This window comes from Carlito syrichta, unplaced genomic scaffold, assembly GCF_000164805.1.
Source record: "Carlito syrichta isolate Samal-C Ts95f unplaced genomic scaffold, Tarsius_syrichta-2.0.1 Scaffold303067, whole genome shotgun sequence".
NCBI classification, from domain to species: Eukaryota; Metazoa; Chordata; class Mammalia; order Primates; family Tarsiidae; genus Carlito; species Carlito syrichta.
The window spans coordinates 53,259-58,063 of record NW_007247163.1 but is presented as its reverse complement, the minus strand read 5'-3'; the positions used below and the strand labels follow the sequence as shown (position 1 = coordinate 58,063).

Here is a 4,805-nt window from a genome sequence, read left to right as displayed (position 1 = left end):
GGAGGGGCTGTGTGCAGGTGTGTGTGCGTGGGTTGTGTGCCCAGGTGTGGGTCTCCCCCGCCAGAGTGTGCGCGCGGCTCGCGGCGTTGGCTGCCGTGTCCGCGCTGGCTGTCCCTCCGAGGGTCTGTGTACCGGGTGCGCCCGCTCGGGTGTCCATTTGTGTGTGAGTGTGTGTCTGCGGGTTGTGTCTCCGAGGGTGTGTATCCGCGGGTCCGTGTCAGGTTCCCAGCCGGGGGCTGAGGCTCGGCGCCTTGTGGGTCCGGGCCTCTGTGTGGGTTTGGGGGAGGGGAGTCCGCCGCTCCCTCCGTCCATGTCAACTGGGGGGTCCTCAGCGGTCCTTGGGGGAAGCGGCCATGTCTTCCCCTTCCCGGTGGCTGGGGCGGGGGGATGGGCAGCCGGGAGGTGGACAGATGGAGGGGGGATGAGAGGCCGAGAGATGGACAGATGGGCCCTGGGGTGGGGGTGGGGGCGAAGACCCGGCCCTTCCCCACCCACCCCACCCTAATTCCCCCACCAGCCAGATGTCTGCAGATGAGGCCAGAGTTGCTTACATCCTGATGGCCAGGCGGGCGGACCTTGGGGCTGGTAGTGGGAGGATCTCCTTGGAATGATGGTCTAGGACTCAACCCCCAAACCCTCTGAGATTCCACTTGCTGAACTCTGACCTCTGGCCCTTGCTTGTGCCCTGGTTTTGAGGGAGGGGAATGCAGAATGTGCTGGGAGGGGTGTTAGGACTTCTTTGGCCTGGGAAAAAGGTGGGGCAGGGGTACCTTCAGGCTGGGAGGTATGGGTGTCCAAGACTGTGTGTGAGTGTGAATCTGGGCCTGTCCATTGACTGTGCTACTGTGGTTCAGTATTCTGTGTGCATTTGTAAGTGTAAATTCCTTACAGGACTGTTGTGTGAGCATGTGTCTGTTCTGCAAAGGTGGGTCTTTTTGTGCCTGTGTGCTTTTAACAGGGTGTACCAGCCTTGGGGTATTTGTATGTGCTTGTGGTTCTGAGTGTGTCTGTGAGGTGTGTATCAGCTAGTGTGTGCATGTGTCAGCTCATGACAGCAATGTGGGAACATGTGAAGTTGTATGAGTGTGTTTGGGGATTTAAGAGTGTCCACCAGTATATCTTGGTGTAGGTGTGTATCTGTTATGTGTGTGTGCCCTGTGTACTTACTGGTAAGTGTGCAAGGTATACCTGTTATAGGTGCATGTACCTGGTTGTCTGTTAGGGGGCACATGAGTTTCTCTGTGGTATCTGGATTTGTGTGTGTGTGAATGTGCAAAGAAAAGTCGGTGTTGCACGTGTGATGTTGTATGCAGGTGTGACAACCTCGAGGGTATGTCTTCCTCTATGTTGTAGTCTGTGCTTGTGTTGGTCTCTGGGGAGTGGGGTGGGGTTATGTGTGTGTTCAAACATATATGTGTAGGATTCACATGCCTGTGCCCCTTGCACAAGGCAGACCCTGGCGGGCCCAGTGGGATTGAGGCCCATGTGACACGACCTGTGGTCCCTGGACACCATGTGTCCATATCCCAGGCCAAGTGCCCATAGAGGGCGGGGGACACAGATCATGCTGGTGTGTCCATGGAAATCCAGATGTGGAGACTTAGGTCGTGGGCCCACGTGGGTGTTGACACATCCGCATGTGTTGGTGTGGGCAGTGGCGTGATGGCAGGGGTGGGAAACCCCTTCCTTCCCCCAGCTCCTGGTACCACTCAGGGCTTTGCAGTTGAGGGGCTGGATGGGAACTCTTGGCTTTTAAAGGAGAAGGGCCAGGGGTCTGGTTCAGACTCCTGGTCTGAGGGAGGAGGGGACTGGGATCTCTGGCTCTTGAGTCTCAGGTGACAAAGAGCTAGGATCCTGGACTCCTGGGTTTTGGAGGGGGAACAGTCCTGAGGCCCAGTCTCCTACCTAGGTTTCCAGAGATGACTTCTAGGCCCCTCTGAAACGATGCACAAGCTGCAGCAGGAGGGCTGAGTAAATGATCACACCAGAGACTTCCTGGTCTCCAAGGCAGCGTGTGGTGCCCAGAGAAGAACCAGAAGGATGCTAACAAGGTGGTTTGTTTCTTTGCAGGTACTGGCCCAGGCCCTGATTCCCTGAAGAGAGGTGAGTGGAGCCCTAAGGCCAAGGAGAGAGGTGTGGTGTGATGGGGCTTGCTCTGAGCCAACTGGAGGCCTGGAACCCCATCTAGCAAGGATTTCAGTGCAGGGTATGACAGTATCCTGAAGGGCTAGCCCCTTCCCTCCCCCAAGGCTAGGGAGTAGTGACAAGGTCAGGAGCATCATGGTTAGATAAGGGCTTGTGGTGGCTGGGGCCAATGGGGGTCTCAGGCCAGGAGGCTTGCCCTCTTAGGATGGGTAAGGTGGTCGGGAAAGTGAGGTTTCCTCATGAGCACTTGAGCACTCTGGGAGGGTGAGGCAGGAGGATCGCTTGAGGTCAGGCGTTCAAGACCAGCCTTGGTAGCGTGGGGAGACCCTGTCTCTATTTTAAAAAAAGAAATGAAAAAAAGACATCAAATGACCCCTGTGTGTAGAGAGTTGAGTGGATATGTGTGAAGATGCATGTATGTAGGAAGGTCCCCTGATAGCCTGACCTGCTGCTGGCTGACAGCTGGAGAACATAATACATTAATAATAATAATAATAGTAATAATGGCAGCAGCTAAAATTTTATAGTGTTTGCTTTGTCAGGAACTTTCTAAGCATGTCATCAAACGTAATCTCATCGAATCCTCACAACAACCCTATGAGGTAGGTGCTTATCATCATTTCCATTGTGTAGATGAGCACACTGAGCCACCAAGAGGGGAAGCTACTTGACTAAAGTCACACAGTGAGGAATTGGGGTGTACACCCAGGCAGTGGGGTCCAGATTCTGTCCTGCACTGCTGTACCACCTTTTCATTAATGTGAGATGTCTTCACTGCCATTATTAGTCTATCCATTTAAGTTCCATCCCGATGGTGGGAGGCTTCAAAGTTCTGTACTTTTGTTTCATAGATTGGGGTTCGGAGCCCTGGAGATCCCACAGCCAAGCAGGTGCATAACTGGGGCTCCTGACTCCAGAGTCGCCCTTTCCAGGCCAAAGTTTTCAGTACGATGTAAAACAGTGTCCTAGAGGGAGTGAAAGGCGAGTTGGGGGGATTCAGAGACGGCAGGACACCCTGGACCCACCTGTTTTTCTCTCTTCAGTCCCATTGCTGTCTCCCTCAGTCTCTGTCTCCTTCCTCCTCTGTTGTTTTTTTTTGAGTTGGAGTCTCACTCTGTCACTCCCGGCCACTGCAGCCTCGACCTGCTGGGCGCCGGCGATTCTTCCCCCTCAGCCTTCCAGGTAGCTGGAACTACAGGCGTGCGCTACCACGCCCGGCTAATTCCTCTGTTTTTGTCCGACACTCTCTGTCTTTCCCTCTGCCTGTCTCTCCCTCTCTGCCTCTCCCCAGCCCTGTGTCTCAGTCTCTCTTTTCTGTATCTCCTTCACTGTTTTCTGTCTCTCTACTTCTGTCTCACTTCCTATGTTTTCACCTTCCTTTCAGACTCTTCCTTTTTTTTTGGTCTCTCTGTCTCTCTCTCTCTGAATCAGTCTCTTTCTCTCTGCCAACCCATCTCTCCCTCCCCCTTGCCTCTCCCTGTCTCTCTTCACCTCTTTCTCTAACTTTCTTGGTTTCAATCCCAAACTCCCTCCCCAGGGGCAGGAAGATCAGGCCCTGTAAGGCCACAGCCCCACACACAAGTTCCCGGGAGGTCGGCCGGCAGGGGTGGGGTACAGGGGAGGCGGGGTGAAAATGGTTGCAGGGACGCCCCCTTCCCATCCTTTCCTCTTCACCCCCCACCCACCCCATGTTGTGATGGGAGCTGACACATCGTGGGCTGCAGTGCTGCAGGGGGAATCCCCGCCGGAAGGTTTTGCCCGTAGCAGAGGCATAGCAGGGGGGAGAGAGAGAGAGTACGTGTGTGTGTAGGCATGTACGGGGCTTCATGTGCACCCCATGATGTGAGCATGAAAGGTTGCCCTGCTTGGGGGCTCAACTGAGCCCAGAATGAACACAGACTCAGAGAAGGACTTCCTGAGGCCGAACTGGGAGACGGTGATGTGTGTTTCTCAGCCCCTCCTACCTTCACACCCTCTGCCACTGCCAAAGGCGGGAGGGGAAACCCTTAACATTTATTGAGCACTTACTCTGAGCCAGGCACTATGTTCAGTTGTTCATGAACTCAGTGAAGACAGTGGAATTATCATCTCAATTTGCAGATCAAGAAATGACTGCCTAGTTAGAGGAAATCGTTAGTTTGGGGGGAGCCACAGAGCTAGTAAATAGGGGAGCCAGGATTCGAACCTGGATGTATTTGGTTTCAAAGTACCAGCTCTTAATAGTTGTGCATAGTTCTGTGCCTGGTGCATATCAGGCACTTGAGGATGATGGTGATGATAATTGCTAACATGTATTAAGCACATTTCACATGCCAGGTACTGTTCTAAGTACACTATGTTCATTGATCCATTTAATCCTCACAGAGGTAAGGCTTGTTTCTATCTCCATTTTACAGATGAAGAAACCGAGAATCAGAGAGGTTCAGACATTTGCCGGAGGTCATACAACTAGTAAGTGTCAGAGCCAGGATTTGAACCCAGGGAGTATGGTTTTGCCAACCATGCCTTAAACCAGAGTTAACCTGTGATTTTCTTTTCTTTTTTTTTTTTTTTGAGTTGGAGTCTCACTCTGTCACCCAGACTGGAGTGCAGTGACCTCTCCCGGCCACCGCAGCCTTGACCTGCTGGGCTCCGGCGATCCTTCCGCCTTAACCTTCCAA

At 53.3% G+C, this 4,805-nt stretch overlaps 1 protein-coding gene across 1 annotated transcript in view; it reads left to right on the top strand.

Moving 5' to 3' along the window:
• Window positions 1-2,070: 2,070 nt before the first annotated feature.
• LRFN1 (leucine rich repeat and fibronectin type III domain containing 1) overlaps window positions 2,071-4,805 on the top strand; it is an 11,044-nt gene continuing 8,309 nt past the window's right edge. The window contains exons 1-2 of the mRNA XM_008057588.2: window positions 2,071-2,103; window positions 4,542-4,596. The gene's annotated coding sequence lies outside the window, so the exon portion shown is untranslated. The remainder of the gene's footprint in view (window positions 2,104-4,541; window positions 4,597-4,805) is intronic.